The sequence below is a fragment of the Nicotiana sylvestris genome, chromosome 1, assembly GCF_000393655.2.
Source record: "Nicotiana sylvestris chromosome 1, ASM39365v2, whole genome shotgun sequence".
In the NCBI taxonomy this organism is placed as follows: domain Eukaryota; kingdom Viridiplantae; phylum Streptophyta; class Magnoliopsida; order Solanales; family Solanaceae; genus Nicotiana; species Nicotiana sylvestris.
The window spans coordinates 49,235,592-49,253,424 of record NC_091057.1 but is presented as its reverse complement, the minus strand read 5'-3'; positions in this window follow the sequence as shown (position 1 = coordinate 49,253,424).

The following is a 17,833-nucleotide window of genomic DNA, read 5'->3' as shown; positions in this document are numbered from 1 at the left end:
AGGCACCAGCTGTACCCATCGTGATTCCGGGTCTTTAGGAGGCCTTGGCTCAAATCTTATCAGTTTGCACTAGCCTAGCTCAGGCGATTTCATCCACTACAGCCGCAGTTACTTCTCAGGCTGGGGGAGGCAATCAGACTCCTACCGCTCGCACACCTGAGTAGGTCGTGCAGGGACTCCAGACGCTGGGGGCACATCTAACCCAGCCGGTTGTAGCTACTCAGGACTACGTAGTTCTTGCCATGCCGGAGGATGAGCAGCGTAGGTTGGAGAGATTTGGTAGACTTCAGACTCCGACCTTTAGCGGTGTAGAGGGCGAGGATGCCCAGGGCTTTTTGGACAAGTGTCAGAGGATGCTTCGTACAACGGGTATTCTGGAGACCAGCGGGGTCGCTTTTACCACCTACCAGTTTTCAGGAGCTGCTTTCACTTGGTGGGAGGATTTTGAGAGGCGTAGGCCTGTTGGTGCAACACCCCTTACCTGCCAACAGTTCTCCGTTCTCTTTCTGGAGAAGTATGTGTCGCAATCTCGTAGAGAGGAGCTGCGTAGGTAGTTTGAGTGGTTGCGTCAGGGGGAGATGACCGTGTCGCAGTATGAGTTGAGGTTCTCTGAGTTGGCTCGTCATGCCATCTGGTTGGTCCCGACAGATAGAGCGAGGATTAGGAGGTTTGTTGATGATCTTACTTATCAGCTCCGTATTCTCATGGCCAGGGAGAGGGTGACTGGTGCTACTTTCGAGGAGGTTGTGGATATCGCCTGTGAGATTGAGTCTGTTCGTCGCTAGGAGCGAGAGGAGAGGGAGGCCAAAAGGCCTCGAGGATCTGGTAGCTATAGTGGTGCTCATTTGAGGAGTCAGTTTCAGCACGGCAGAGGCCGTCCATTCAGGTCTACTCAGCCAGCTCGTCTAGGTTATCGTGGGGCATCGGCAGGTCATGGTTCTCACAGTTCTCATTAGGGCCAGTCATCACTTAGTGCCCTTCCAGCTCAGAGTTCGACTCGTGCTCCATCAGTTCAAGGCTCTTCTATGTCGAGTGCATTTGCTAGTCACTCTGGTGCGAGGGGTTCCCTTCAGTCCCCTTCTCCAGCACCTGGGAGTTGTTATGAGTATGGCGAGATGGGTCACATGTGGAGCTAGTGTCCTCGTCGTTTTGCTAGTTCATCTCACCAGAGAGGCCAGTCATCGGCTTTAGCGCCAGTTTCTTTACCACTACCCGCTCAATCAGCTAGGGGTGGGGGCAGTCAGCCAGGGGTCGCCCCAGAGGGGAAGGTCGATCAGGGGGCGGTCAGGCCTGTTTCTATGCACTTCCAAGTAGACCCGATGCTATTGCTTCAGATGCTGTCATTACATATATTGTTTCAGTCTGCCGCAGAGATGCCTCTGTATTATTTGATCCCGGTTCTACCTTTTCTTATGTATCCTCGTATTTTGCTTGTTATTTGGGTACGCCCCGTGAGTTCCTTACTTTACCTGTTCATGTATCTACCCCGGTAGACGATACTGTTGTTGTAGACCATGTGTACCGGTCGTGTGTGGTGGCTATTGGGGGTTTGGAGACCCGAGTGGATCTATTATTATTAAGAATGGTGGATTTTGATGTCATTTTGGGCATGGATTGGTTATCTCCGTGTCGTGCTATTCTGGACTGTCATGCTAAGACAGTTACATTAGCTATACCGGGTGTGCCACGGATCGAGTGATGAGGTGTGACTGATTATGTTCCCAGTAGAGTGATCTCATTCTTGAAAGCCCAACGTATGGTTGGGAAGGATTGTCTTTCGTATCTAGCCTTTGTGCGGAATGTCGGTACTGAGACTCCCAGTATTGATTCTATTCCAGTTGTGAGGGATTTTCCTGATGTGTTTCCTGCATACCTGTCGGGCATGCCTTCGGATAGGGATATTGATTTTGGTATTGACCTGGTGCCAGTCACTTAGCCCATTTCTATTCTATCGTATCGTATGGAACTAGCAGAGCTGAAGGAATTAAAAGAACAGCTTCAGGAACTCCTTAATAAAGGGTTCATTCGGCCTAGTGTGTCACCTTGGGGTACGCCGGTTCTGTTTGTGAAAAAGAAGGATGGCACAATGAGAATGTGTATTGATTATAGGCAATTGAACAAAGTAACAATTTAGAACAAGTATCCATTGCCTTGCATTGATGATTTATTCGACCAGCTTCAGGGAGCGAAAGTGTTCTCCAAGATTGATCACCGTTCAGGCTATCACCAGTTGAAGATCAAGGATTCGGATATTCTTAAGACAGCTTTCAGGACCCGATATGGTCATTATGAGTTCTTGGTGATGTCGTTTGGGCAGACCAATGCCCCAACAGTGTTCATGCATTTGATGAACAACGTGTTCCGGCCTTATCTTGATTCGTTTGTCATAGTCTTCATTGATGATATTCTGGTGTACTCGCGTAGTTAGGAGGAGCACGCAGAGCATTTGAGAGTTGTGTTGCAGAGATTGAAGGAGGATAAGCTTTATGCATAATTCTCCAAGTGTGAGTTTTGGCTCGGTTCATTGGCTTTCTTGGGGAACGTGGTGGCCAGCGAGGGTATACAGGTTGATCCGAAGAAGATAGAGGCGGTTTAGAGTTGGCCCAGACTATCCTCAGCCACAAAGATTCACAGCTTTCTTGCTTTGGCAGGCTATTATCGCTGGTTTGTTCAGGGATTCTCATATCACATCGCCCTTGACCAAGTTGACTCAGAAGGGTGCTTCATTTGTATGGTCGAACGAGTGTGAGGAGAACTTTCAGAAGCTCAAGAAAGCTTTGACCATAGCTCCAGTGTTGGTTTTGCCATCAGCCTCAGGTTCATATACCGTGTATTGTAATGCTTCGAGAGTTGGGATTGGTTGTGATTGATGCAGGAGGATAGAGTTATTGCTTATGCTTCTCGTCAGTTGAAGCCTCATGAGAAGAACTACGCCGTTCATGAGTTAGAGTTGGCTGCCATAGTTCATGCGCTGAAGATTTGGAGACATTACTTGTATGGTGTGTCTTGCAAAGTGTTTACTGATCATCATAGCCTCCAGCACTTGTTCAAGCAGAAGGATCTTAATTTGAGGCAACAGAGATGGTTGGAGTTGCTTAAGGATTATGATATCACTATATTGTACCATCCGGGAAAGGCCAATGTGGTGGCCGATGCCTTGAGCTGAAAGGCAGTGAGTATGGGGAGTTTGGCGTATGTTCCAGTTGGGGAGAGACCTCTTGCAGTTGATGTTCAGGCCTTGGACAATCGGTTCGTGAGGCTAGATATTTCGGAGCCCAGTCGGGTATTGGCTTGTGTGGTTTCTTGGTCTTCCTCATATGATCGCATCAGAGAGCTCTAGTATGATGATCCGCACTTGCTTGTCCTTAAGGACAAAGTTCAGCATGATGATGCTAGAGATGTGACCATAGGGCCAGATCTGTGTGCCCAATGTGGATGGGCTTTGGGAGTTGATTCTTGAGGAGGCCCATAGCTTGCGGTATTCCATTCATTTGGGTGCCGCGAAGATGTATCAAGATCTGAGACAGCACTATTGGTGGCAGAGAAAGAAGAAAGACATTGTGGGATTTGTAGCTCGGTGTCTCAATTGTCAGCAGGTGAAATATGAGCATCAGAGACCGGGGGCTTGCTTTAGCAGATGGATATTCCCGAGTGGAAGTGGGAAAGGATCACTATGGACTTTGTTGTTTGGACTTCCACGGACTTTGAGAAAGTTCGATGCTATTTGGGTGATTGTGGATCGGCTGACCAAATATGCGCACTTCATTCCTATGTGTACTACATATTCTTCAAAGCGGATGGTAGAGATCTATATCCGGGAGATTGTTCATTTGCATGGTGTCCCAATTTCCATCATTTCAGATAGGGGCACTCAGTTTACTTTGCAGTTTTGGAGGTCTGTGTAGCGAGAGTTGGGTACTCAGGTTGAGTTGAGCACAACTTTTTACCCTTAGACGGACGGGCAGTCCGAGTGCACTATTCAGATATTGGAGGACATGTTGCGTGCTTGTGTCATTGATTTCGGAGGGTCATGGGATCAATTTCTACCGCTTGCATAGTTTGCTTATAACAACAACTACCAGTCTAATATTCAAATGGCTTCATATGAGGCTTTATGTGGGAGGCGGTGTAGATATCCAATTGGTTGGTTCGAGCCCGACGAGGTTAGGCTATTGGGGATTTATTTGGTGTAGGATACTTTAGATAAAGTGAAGGTGATTCAGGAGAGACTTCGTACAACGCAGTCAAGGCAAAAGAGCAGGAAGGTTCGAGATGTGTCCTACATGGTCGGTGAGAAGGTTCTGTTGAAGGTTTCGCCCATGAAGGGTGTTATGAGATTTGGGAAGAAAGGGAAACTGAGTCTGCGGTTCATTGGGCCTTTTAAGGTGCTTCGGAGGATTGGGGAGGTGGCTTATGAGCTTGCTTTGCCACCCAGCTTGTCGAGTGTGCACCCGATATTTCATGTTTCTATGCCCTGGAAGTATATTGGAGATCCGTCTCATGTTTTGGATTTCATCACGGTTCAGTTGGATGATGAGTTGACTTATGATATGAAGCCATTAGCTATTTTGGGTCGTCAGGTTTGAAAGTTGAGGTCAAAGGATATAGCTTTAGTGAAAGTGCAGTGGAGAGGTCAGCCCGTGGAGAAGGCTACTTGGGAGACTGAGCGGGAGATGCGGAGCAAATATCCTCACCCGTTTGAGGCTTCAGGTATGTTTCTTGACAGGTTCGAGGACGAACGTTTGTTTAAGTTGGGGATGATGTGACGACCCGTCCAGTCGTCTCATGAGTTACTGCTCCGTTTTCCCCATTTCTGCTTCTTTATGCTTCGTTATCCATGTTTTGTGGAATCGGGTTGGTCGGATCGAATCCGGAATGATTTTGGTGAAGGCTGAGACACTTAGTCTTTTTTAAGGAAAGTTAGGTTGGAAAAGTCAACCGGATGTAGACTTATGTGTTAGAGGGCTCGGATGTGAGTTCCGATGGTTTGGTTAGCTTTGGGAGGTGATTTATGACTTAGGTGTGTGATCGGAATAGGTTTTGGAGGTTTGGAGTAGTTTTAGGCTTGAATTTGCGAAGTTGATATTTTGGCGATTTCTGGTTGGTAGGCGAGATTTTGATATAGGGGTCGGAATAGAATTTTGAGAGTAGCAGTAGCTCCGTTGTGTCATTTGGGTTGTGTGCAAAATTTCAGGTCATTCAGACGTGGTTTGGTTGGGTTTTTGATCGAAAGCGTAATTTGGAAGATTTTAGAAAGTTTGGCTTGAATCCGATGTGTTTTGGGTGATTTGATGTTATTTGAGGTGTTTGGATGATTGGAACAAGTTTCAATAAGGTATTAGGATGTGTTCATGCCTTTGGTTGAGGTCCCGGGGGCCTCGGGTGGTCAATCGGATCATTTTGGAGTCTAGAAAATTGCAGAAGTTGCAGGTTTTTACTCTACGCGTTCGCGAGTTACCCTCGCATTCGCGAAGAGTAAGTGGAAATTAGTGGATTTTTGGCCTTCGCGTTCGCGAGAAGGGCTTTGCATTCGCGGAGGGCTGGGAAGTGAAGCATCGCGTTCGCGAGAATGGCTTCGCGTTCGCGTAGAGGAATTTGGGTCAGCTGGGTAGAGGTAAAGTTGTTCATCGCGTTCGCGGGAGAGGTAGTGCGTTCTCGAAGGTTAGTCTGGGTAAAGCATCGTGTTCGCGAGGGCTTGGTCGCGATCGCGTAGGAGAAAAATTGGTCAAAGTAAATCTGTGCTTCGCGAACACGAGGGTTTGACCGCGTCCGCAAAGAAGGAATAAAGCCTGGGCAGAAGGTTTTTAAACTCGTCTTGTCCGCGATTTTGGGGCTTATTTCCTCCATAATTGGTCATTTTTGGAGATATTTGAAGGAGATTGAAGAGGGATTCAAGGGGGAAACGTTTAGAGGTAAGAATTTTGGCTAAAAACTTGATTATTTATGTGAATTACACTTAGAAAATCATGGAAATTAAGCTAAAAAAATTGAAGAACTAGGGCTTAGTTTGGACTTTTGATTGGGGATTTGGAGGACCATTTGCGGTCGGATTTGAGAACTTTTGATATGTATGAACTCGTGGAGGATAAGGAATTTATTGGTGTAAAAATTTATGAATTTTAAGACGTGGGCTCGGGGGTCGGGTTTTGGTAATTTCGGGATTTGTGCCCTTTATTGATTGTTTTCGCTTGGGCTTCATTCCCTTAGCATATTTTGACGTCCTCATTCTGATTTTGGATAGATTCGATGTGCGTGGAGGCCGATTCGAGGGGCAAAGGCGTCGCGAGCTAGCGATTTAGCCGGTTCGAGGTGAGTAATGTTTGTAAATGATGTTTTGAGGGTTTGAAACCCCAGATTGCACATCGTAGTGCTATATTGAGGTGAGGCACACGCTCGATGATGAGCGTGGGGTCGTGCACTCTTAGGGATTGTGACTTGGTCTGTCCCGACTGATGATTTTACCGCGTATTGGACTGAAATCTATTTGTTATCATCATTATTTGGGCTGAATTCCATCTTTGGGCCTTGTGCCAACTATTTGAACCCTTCGGGGATTTTTACTGGTATTTCCTTACTGTTTTTACTTTATACTTGAACTCAGTCATGTTATTTTCCACTGTTTTCGTACTCAGCCATGTTCACTCAGTTTTAATACTTAAATGATATTTTTAAATAATGTTTGGGCTGAGAATCACTGCTTTACTATTGCCCGAGTGGCTTGTGAGGATTTTTGACTGAGTGAGGCCGAGGGCCTATGTTGTGAGGAAACATTTGATACTGATTATGAGGCCGGGGGCTTGAGATATGTACGCCACGAGGTGGCTTGATTGATGTGAGGCCGAGAGCCTAGTGATGATGCCACGAGATGGCTTGATATTGCGCTTGGGCCGTAAGGAGCCCCTCTAGGAGTCTACACACTCCCAGTGAGCGCGGATACCCATTGTGATGTGAGATTGAGCCCGAGGGGCTGGTATTATTCTGATATGTTGCCCGAAGGGCAAGCTTCTATTTGTTTACTTTACCTTAACTGCCTGTCAATTACCTGTTTACTTGTTGACAAAGGATTGTTTACTTAACTTTTCACTGGTTTACTGCTTTTAAAGGGTTTTACTGCTTCATTATAGAATGCCTTGTGCCTTACGTGTTTTCTTACTTTCAGTCGTTATTTACACTTGTTACTGACTGAGTTGGAGTATTCACTTTACTCCATGCACCCTGTGTGCAGATTCAGGTGTAGCTAGTCCCGCTCCCCAGTGCTGATCCCTCCAGCTTCAGGCGGACATTCGGAGTTCAGAGGTAGTTGTTGGCGTCTGCAGCCCCGTGTCTCTACTCCTTTATCATTTCTATCTCTTTTCAGACATCTGTACTAGCTTACAGACTTAAAAGACTTTTATTATGACTTATAGATGCTCATGCCTAGTGACACCCCGGTTAGGGCTGTGTTGGGTTGTACTTCCGCATTTTATTGATATTATCTGTTACTTCGTATTATTAATCATGGATTAAGCTATTTTATTGTTGATTAATTGTTTAACGTCTAATTGAGAATAGTTGGATAGCCTTGTCTTCACAAGAGGTGCCACCATGACCGGGTCCGGGTTAGGGTCGTGACATCATCAAGCTAGGACAAAGCGAAGGCCATGATTTTCCTTCGTCGTCATTTGAATGAAGGTTTGTAGGTTGAATATTTAATAGTGAAAGATCCACTTGAATTGTGGACTGGTCTGAAGGAAAGGTATGATCATCTTAAGGCTACGGTATTGCCAAGGACTCGATATGAGTGGATGCACTTACGGTTGCAAGATTTTAAGACCGTAAGTGAGTATAACTCTATTGTATTTCCTATAACTTCCTAATTGAAATTATGTGGGGATGTTATGAATGATGAGGATTTATTGGAAAAGACTCTTACGATTTTTATGCCTCAAATATGGTATTACAGTAGCAATACCGTGAAAGGGGTTTTAAAAAGTATTCTGAATTGATCTCACGCCTTCTGGTGGCTGAGCAACATAATACCCTTTTGCTGAAAAATCATGAAGCCCGTCCCACAGGGTCAGCTCCGCTTCCTGAAGCGAATATGTCAATTAGACGCGATAAGTCTGAAAAAAGACAAAATAATAATCATGGCCATATGAATGTACGTGAGCATGACAATGGTAAGAGACGATATAATGATTGTCATCGTGGTGATCATGGAAAACGAAAGAACAATATGGGTTCTCAAAACAATCTTTCAAGAGGCAAAAGCGGTAACTACCACCACTGTGGCATGAAAGGTCATTGAAAAGTTGAATGCCGTGCACCTGAGCATTTTGTCAGGCTTTATCAAAACTCCATCAAAAGAAAGACAAATAATGTTGGAGCATCTTCTGCTAATGCCCTAGTGGAGTCTGACTTGACCTTTAAAAATGATTTTGAGGCAGGCCTTCAAACAAAAATGATGATAACGCCGAGGCAAATCTTGCTTTGAATGATGATGATTTTCAAGGCCTCTATGATCTTACTCATTTGGAAGTTGAAGACTTCTTTGGAGATCAAAACTAAAGTTTGATCATTTTATTGGGGAATGCAATTATGTTATTTTTATTTTCAGTTTTTTTTTTGTCTTGTTCTAAAGTTTTTATTTTCAGGTAGTACTTAAGTTGTCTTATGTTGTTGTTGGTGTTGTTAGTTTTTCGTATTTCTCATGGTGTACCTTTTCTTACGAAGAAATTAAATTCCCCAGTATTCAATTGGATCCAAGATGAGTAATAAAGATTTATGTCTTTTGGATAGCGCTACAACTCACACAATATTAAGAGAAAAGAAATTTTTTCTCTTATTTGGTTATAAAAAAGACCTATGTTAATACAATATCCGGTAGTACAAAGTTAATTGAGGGCTCTGAAAGAGCGGCCTTATTACTACCTGGAGGAATGATATTAACTATTGATAATGCATTGTATCGTAGTAAGTCTCAAAGAAACTTGTTGAGTTTCAAAGCTATTCGCCAAAATGGCTACCATGTTGAGACCTCAAACGAAGGAAATGTTGAATACTTTTATATTACTACAATAAAAGCGGCTAAAAAATATGTGCACAAAAAATAACCCGCATTTTTTTCTGGGTTGTACCACACAAACATTGGTGTGGTTGAATCACATGTCATAGTAAACAAAAGGCTTACTACTTCTAATGATTTTATCATTTGGAATGACCGGTTGGGCCATCCCGGTTCTAACATGATGAGTAGAACAGTAGAGAATTCAAATGGGCACACGTTGAAGAACAAGAAGATTCTTCAATTTAAGGAATTCTCTTGTGCTGCTTGTTCTCAAAGAAAATTGGTTATTAAACCATCAGCAGCTAAAGTTAGGATTGAATCCCCTGCATTTCTGGAACGTATACAAGGTGATATATGTGGTCCTATACACCCTCCATGTGGACCATGCAAGTATTTTATGGTCTTGATAGAGGCATCTACAAGATGGTCACATATGTGCTTATTGTCAACTCGTAATATGGCATTTGCGAGATTGTTGGTCCAAACAATAAAGTTAAGAGCACAATTTCTAGATTATGCAATTAAGATATTTCGTCTTGATAATGCTGGTGAATTTACATCTCAGACCTTTACAGATTATTGTATGGCCACTGGAATAAAAGTTGAGCATCTGGTTGCTCATGTTCATACTCAAAATGGTCTAGCAGAATCATTGATTAAACGCCTCCAACTAATAGCGAGACCATTGCTAATGAGGACAAAACTTCCCCTTTCAGTGTGAGGACATGCTATTTTGCATGCAGTAGCACTTGTGCGCATAAGGCCAACCAATTATCATAAAGTCTCCCCATTACAGTTGGCTTTTGGTCAGGAGCCAAATATTTCCCATCTAAGAATTTTTGGATATGCAGTATATGTTCCAATTGCTCCACCACAACGCACAAAGATGGGTCCCCAAAGAAGGTTGGGAGTATATGTTGGTTATGAATCTCCTTCTATTATTAAATATCTGGAACCATTGACAAGAGATTTGTTTACAGCCAGATTTGCTGATTGTCATTTTGATGAATCAGTTTTTCCAACATTAGGGGAGAAAATAAACAGCTGGAAAAAGAGATAGATTGGAATGTATTATCTCTATCTCATTTGGATCCTCATACAAATCAATGTGAACAAGAATTTCAAAAGATCATTTATATGCAAAATATTGCAAATCAATTGCCATATGCATTTACTAACCTTCCACGGGTTACTAAATCGCATATTCCAACTATAAATGCTCCAATTCGAATTGATGTCCCAGTTGGACAGTATGATAATGCAAATGAATCTAGGCTATGCCTTAAACGTGGTAGACCAATTGGTTCCAAGGATAAGAATCTCCGAAAAATGAAAGGAGCAAATGATCAAATTGATCATAACATAGAGGCAATTGCTCAAAATGAGCATAAAGACATAATAATTGATAAGACCTCACAAGAGGTTCTAGTACCTGGATATGATGAAAATGAAGAGATCTCAATAAGTTATGTCTCTACGAGAAAAACGTGGAATCGGAATAATATTGTTGTAGACAATAATTTTGCATATAACGTTGCAGTTGAAGTAATGCAATAAGATGAGGATCTTGAGCCAAAATCTATCGATGAATATAGATAGAGAATTGATTGGCCAAAATGGAAAAATGCAATTCAAGCGGAATTGGCTTCACTCGAAAAACGTGAAGTTTTCGGACCAATAGTCTAAATGCCTGAAGGTGTCAAGCCAGTGGGGTACAAATGGGTTTTTGTGTGAAAACAAAATGAGAAAGGTGAAGTCGTAAGATATAAAGCACGACTTGTGGCACAAGGGTTTTCGCAAAGGCCTGACATTAATTATATGGAGACATATTCTCCTGTGGTAGATGCAATTACCTTCAGGTATCTAATAAATCTGGCAGTCCATGAAAAGCTTGATATGCAGTTTATGGATGTTGTCACAACCTACTTATATGGCTCACTGGACAATGAAATTTTTATGGAAATCCCTGAAGGATTAGAAGTTCCTGAAGCACATAAAAGTTCAAGAGAAACTTGTTCAATAAAGCTTCAGAAATCCTTATACGGATTGAAGAAATCAGGGAGGATGTGGTACAATCGCCTTAGCAAGTATTTGCTAAAGGAAGGGTACAAAAATGACCCTATTTGCCCTTGTGTTTTTGTTAAGAGGTCTGGATCTGAATTTGTCATCATAGTTGTGTATGTTGATGACTTGAATATCATTGTCACTTCTAAAGAGCTTCCAAAGGCTGTAGAGTATTTGAAAAAAGAATTTAAAATGAAAAATCTTGGTAAGTCAAAATTTTGTCTTGGCCTCCAAATTGAGCATGTACCAAATGGAATTTTTGTTCATCAATCAACATACACTGAAAAGGTTTTAAAGCAATTTTACATGGATAATGCACATCCATTGAGTACCCCAATGGTCGTGAGATCGCTTGGCATAAATAAAGATCCATTTTGGCGTCAAAAAAATGATGAAGAGCTCGTTGGTGATGAAACTCCATATCTTAGTGCAACTAGGGCACTGATGTATCTTGTCAACAATACTCAACCAGATATTGCTTTTGCAGTAAGCTTATTAACAAGATTCAGCTCCTCCCCAACAAGAAGACATTGGAATGGTGTTAAGCATATATTTAGATATCTTCGGGGAACCATATATATGGGATTGTTTTATTCTAATGAATTCAAGTCAGAAATAATTGGCTATGACGATGCAGGTTATTTGTCTGATTCACATAAAGCCCGATCTCAAACATGTTATTTGTTTACATATGAAAGTACAACTATATTATAGCGTTCAACGAAACAAATAATAGCTGCCACATCTTCAAATCATGCTGAGATAATAGCCATTCATGAGGCTAGTCGGGAATGTGTTTGGTTGAGATCAATGACTCAACATATTCAGGAATGTGTGGTTTTCCTATGAAAACAGATAATCCAACTACGCTATATGAAGACAATGTTGCTTGAACTGCTCAACTGAAAGGAGGATACAGAACAAAGTACATTTCACCAAAGTTCTTTTTCACGCATGATCTTCAACAAAATGATGAAATTAATGTTCAACAGATTTGTTCATATGAAAATTTGGTTGATCTGTTCACTAAGGCATTACCAACCTCAACATTTGAGAAGTTGAGACAGAAGATTGGAATGCGCCGTCTTCGGGAAATAAAATGATATTTTCATGAGGGGGAGTAAGATATGTGTTGTACTCTTTTTTTCTTAGTAAGATTTTTCCCACATGATTTTTCTTAGTAAGGTTTTAACGAGGTATATTATCAATTTTTGGACATCCAAGGGGGAGTGTTGTAAAACCTATAGTTAATGTGGATGTCCACTACTCCCACTATTTTCACCCATGATGTGAATAACCTCCCACTATTTATCACTATTATGATTGTAACTCTCATACCTCTATAACCTCTCCCCATGATCTTTCCTCATGATCTCAATTGTTAATGTCATGTTTAAGACAATCATTTTGTAACTTTCATATGTAATAGTATAAATAGAGGTATGAAATGTGAGATGGAAGACACTTGAACACTTGATGAAATAAGAAAGTTATCTTTTCTTCTCTTATTCTACTTATCTTTTTGTTTTGTATTGTTACTTTGAGCTATATTTCTTAATATATAAGAATTATTTACACCCTCAAACTTTACTTTAAAAATCAAATTTTCCTCTCTACTTTAATTCATACTTTTTTAGCCTAGTGTGTTGTTGGAGGATGCTGATGAGTTTTGTAGTTTTAGGAGAGATGTTGTGCTGGGGTTTGCTTTGGAGGTGGGGCTTATTTGCCTAGTTTCAGTCTGTTTTTTCTTTGTTTTGAGTTGTACGAAATTTACTTGGTAATAAAAAATTTATTTACCCAAAAAAAGTATATTTTATAATAAATTCCTAAAAGATTATATATTTACTACTGAGAAAATGTAACTTAAATATATACTTAATGCGCGTTATGTTATAATAAAAATCATAAAAGTATGTACATTTTGTGATAAATTTATAAAAGGATTATTCTAGCCATAATTTTAACAAATTTAAATTTAATTATAATTTATAATAAGGTATAATATAGGTAAAATTATAAGAAATATCATATAAAATTAAAAAAAATAGCATTACATAGAGGAGAGAATTGAAAATGACAAGGTCAAAATAGATATTGTGTAGGATAAAAGAAGAAGAATGATAATTGTTCAAAGTTTGAAGGGAGAAATTGATTTTAAAACAAAGTTAGGGGTGTAGATATGTAACGACCCGGCCGGTCGATTTAAGAATTTATGCCCCGATCCCCTATTAACTGATTTTCCCGTATTTTTTTCCTGATATTTTGATTTGCCGGGATGATTTGTTTTGAGTTTCGAAGTGTTTTGGGACACTTAGTCCCTAAAAGAGAGCTTAAGCTTTAGAATTTGGACCGTAGTGGAAGCAGTGTAAAGACGGCCTTGGAATAGAATTCAGTTGATCCCGTTAGCTTTGTTGGATGATTTCAGTCTTAGGGGCGTGTTCATATTATATTTTGGAGGTCCGTAGCTTATTTAGGCTTGAAATGCCAAAAGTTGAATTTTTGAAGTTTTCGGTTCGATAGTGAGATTTTGATATCAGGGTCGGAATGGAATTCCGTAAGTTGAAGTAGCTCCATATTATTAAATGTGATGTGCGTGCAAAATTTCAGGTCATTTGGACGAGATTTGATAGACTTTTTGATCGAAAGCGGAATTTGGGAGTTTTTGAAGTTCTTAGGCTTGAATCCGATGTTAATTTGGTGTTTTGATGTTGTTTCAGCATTCTGAAGGCTGGAGCAAGTTTGAATGATGTTTTAGAATTGGTTGACATCTTTGGTTGAGGTCCGGGGGGCCTCGGGTATGTTTCGGATACTCAACGGGACATTTTGGACTTAGAGAATTGCAGAAAATGCAACAGGTCTCCAGTTCTGGTTTCCTTCTTCGCATTTACAAGTGGGGTCTCGCATTCGCGAAGAGGAGCTGGGGCTGGTGGAAGCTTAATGCTTTGCATTTGCGATGATGCTCCCGCGTTCGCGAAGCTGTAAGGTCATATACCTACGTGTTCGCTAAGAGGGTCCCACGTTCGCGTAGGAGGGCGAAAGTTGCTACCGCGTTCGCGATGAAGGAAATCTGGGCCAAGTGAAGTTGTTCTTCTCAAACACGATGGGCCTTCCACGTTCGCGAAGAAGGATTTACCCGGGCAGATTATAAAATGTCAAAGTCGAGGGATTAGCCCTTGTTATCAAAACTAGAGTTTGGGAGCTCAGATTTGAGCGAGATTTTGAGGGATTTTCAGAGATATCAATTGGGTAATGATTCCTAACTCCTTTTTGCTTATATCTCATTAATCTAAACGTGAATTCATCATCTAATTTCGGATTTGGGGTGAGAAATTGGGGAAAAATTTGGAAAAGTTCATAGGCTTAATTTTCGAGTTTTGATTGGGAATTTGACATCGGATTTGGATAATTTTTGTATGGTTAGACTCGTGAGTGAATGGGGGTTCATAATCCGTAACTTTTACCCAATTTCGAGATGTGGGCCCGGGGATTTTTTGGGCAATTTTCTTAATTTTGCGTGTTAACTTCGAATTAATTAGTGGAATTAGTTACTTGAAGTTATATTTATATTATACAATTGATTTGAATAACCATTTGGAGTCAAGTACTCGAGGCAAGAGTGTGGTTTCAGGTTGATTTTTGAGCCGGTTCGAGGTAAGTGGCTTGTCTAACCTTGTGTGGGGGAACTCCCCTTAGGATTTAGTACTGTTGATATATGAAATGCCTTGTACATGAGGTGATGAGTGCGTACATGTGCTAATTGTTGAAAATCTTATTTTTATTAAGTAACTATAACTGTGTTTTCTTCCCTATTTATACTACTTGTAATTTAAACCCACCGTTAGCTTAGGGAACCATGTCTAATTGACTTAAATTGCTTTACTTGCTCAAACTGCTTTATTTGAATTCTGTGCAGCATGCTAGGTTAGAAATACCTGTTTTACCTGGGTATGAAATTTGACATAATTGAATACTCTTCGTGTTGCTGTTGTATGTTTACTTTGGGACTACAGGCGATATCCGGGTAGATCCCCTTTGCTTGTTTATTTGGGACTACGGATTGACATTCCGGTAGATCCCCCTGCACATTTATATTGGAAGTACGGGACTGCACCCGATAGATTCCCCCAGTATTGGGTATTTATATTTGAGACTACGGATCGAGATTCCGGTAGATCCTCGCGCACTATAAGTTGGACTACGAGACGACACCCGGGAGATCCACTGGATATTTGCATTTGGGGACTACAGGACAGTATCCTAGGAGATCCCCGGTTGCTATCTCTGTGTGGAGTTACGTTCTTATTTGTAATTTTCTCTCCATTGTATTTGTTGTTATTCTTATTATTCTGTGTTATTTTATACTATTAGCATTTAATTATATTGTCGTATTCTCTACTGTTTTTACCTCATTTTCAGCTATAATCAGTAGGGACCTGACCTTCCTCGTCACTACTCGACCGAGGTTAGTCTTGGCACTTACTGAGTACCGCTGTGGTGTACTCATGCCCTTTCTACGCATGTTTTTCATGTGCAGATCCAGGTTCTTCAGCTTAGCCCTACCATCCTTGATGCAAAGCGATTCTTCAGAGACTTTGAGGTATATCTGCCGCGTCTGCAGACCGAGGAGTCCCTCTCCATTCTCTCTTGTCGTTACAACCCTTCTGTATTTACTTTGATTTAGACATTCTGGAGTTAAAGCACTATATAGTATCCTTAGCTTGTAATTTCATGAGATTTTGGGTTTTGGGAGATCTTTTCAGTTGAGAGTGTCTATTTGTATATGTCGAGCGACATCTTAAACATTTTCATTATGTTTATCCGCTGTTTCTATTAGTTTTTATCTGTTGTTTCCTTTTTCCGCAAATTGTTAGGCTATTCTAGTCATAGAGACTAGGTGGCATCACGATAGTTCACGGAAGGCGAACTGGGGTCGTGACAAGATGATTTTCACCCATTAAAATCTTGGGAAAAAGTCCATTATTACCCCTATACTATTGTAAATAGTACACGTTTGTCCTCCATTTCACTTTACGTCCAAAACCCACCCTACCGTTAACAAATATGATGGAATTGCCCATAACCCTAATGGATGGCCAATGTGGTAGCTGACACACTCCATTTTCTCCATGTCAGCTACCAAGTCACTTATTTACTCAATTAAAATGTTTTACGTAAAACATATCTCCCCAACCCCACCCCATCCGGACTCCCTACTTCGTCTTCTTCCATGAGTTCTTCATGTTTGCTTTAAAGTTTTCAATCCAGACTAGGCCACCCATTAATAGTGAACCAAAGTTAACCCCTTAATTGGTGTTCTTCATCCACTAACGATTTTCGGTCATCTTCTTCTCTAAAGTTCAGCCACAATTTACTGTATAAGTGAGGCATGATCGCGATGAGTATGGGGAAGACATTAACGGTAGCCTTGTTGCCCAGAAGTCACCGGAATCTCTTTTTTCAGGTTGCCAGTTAATCGCAGATAGGTTTTCCAATATATTTCTCTCAATTGGATGATTAAAATGACATTGCCTTTCCCAGGGTGGTTGTTGAGAGGATAAGAAACAAGATGAAATGCTTGGTTTTTTTACTTAGAATGACAGTGATGGCCATATCTTCAGGTTGGAAGCTCGTTGGTAAAAGAAAATTGAAGAGTCAAAAGGGTTTCAAGGACAAAATGCACAAAGCTTTTGTGGGGTAGGTTATTAGAGGGTGGAACTTGAGTTGTATGGATCAGATTGTTTTATGAATGGCCGAATTTGCCATTTTTGTCAATGAGCATTGATTTGTTGGCGAGAGGATTTTGAGTTTTGAGGTTCTTTCCGTTGTCCAACATAGTTGAATTTTTCCAGAGATATATCCAACCATTGTTAGCTTCTTCTTTAACAGTCAAACTTCCTCAGACTCTACAGATCTAGGAATTCACCGAAGTTCATTCCGGTCAACTCTTTTTTCTTCCTTTAAATTTTGCCTTATTTTATTTAAGGGGTTAAATTGGGTTCACTGCCAGCGGGTCAATGACTGGAGCGGGTTTTTTAAAATTGGTCGTTGCTTTTATCGTAACTAAGGGGAATAGTTGAGTGGAGACTAGGCTGACTTGGCAACTGACATGGAAAAAACGGAGTGGATCAGCTGCCACATTGGCCATCCATCATGGTTAGCGGCAATTCCATCAAGTTTGTTAATGGTAGGGTGAGTTTTGGACGTAAAGTGAAACGGAGGACAAATGTGTACTATTTACAATAGTACATGGGTAATAATGGCCTTTTCCCCTAAAATCTTATATCAATGAATAAAAAAATTAAATGATGTGCAAAGTCAATAACATAAAGCTTTTTAGGATTTGCGTCAGCTCGTCTTTATTTATTTATTTCCGTGTTTCTTCATCTTCTAGCTTTATTGTCACGACCCCAAACACCCCGGTCGTGATGGCGCCTATCACAGTACTAGTCAAGCCAATTAAACATTTACAACATCGAGTTCTTTTCATAAATTTATTTTTCTAAAACAGATTAAGTCTCAAATCTTTCATTTTTAATATATCAATAGAAATACGCGGAAAAGAAGTACGAAAATACATCAACACAGCCTGAATCTGGTGTCACTAGTCATGAGCCACTACGTACAACTCAACACTGTCTGCTTAATACAAAATAAGTCTGAAATACAAAGTACTAAGATAGGAAGGAGAGAGCCAGGGCTGCGAATGTCGTGCAGCTACCTTAA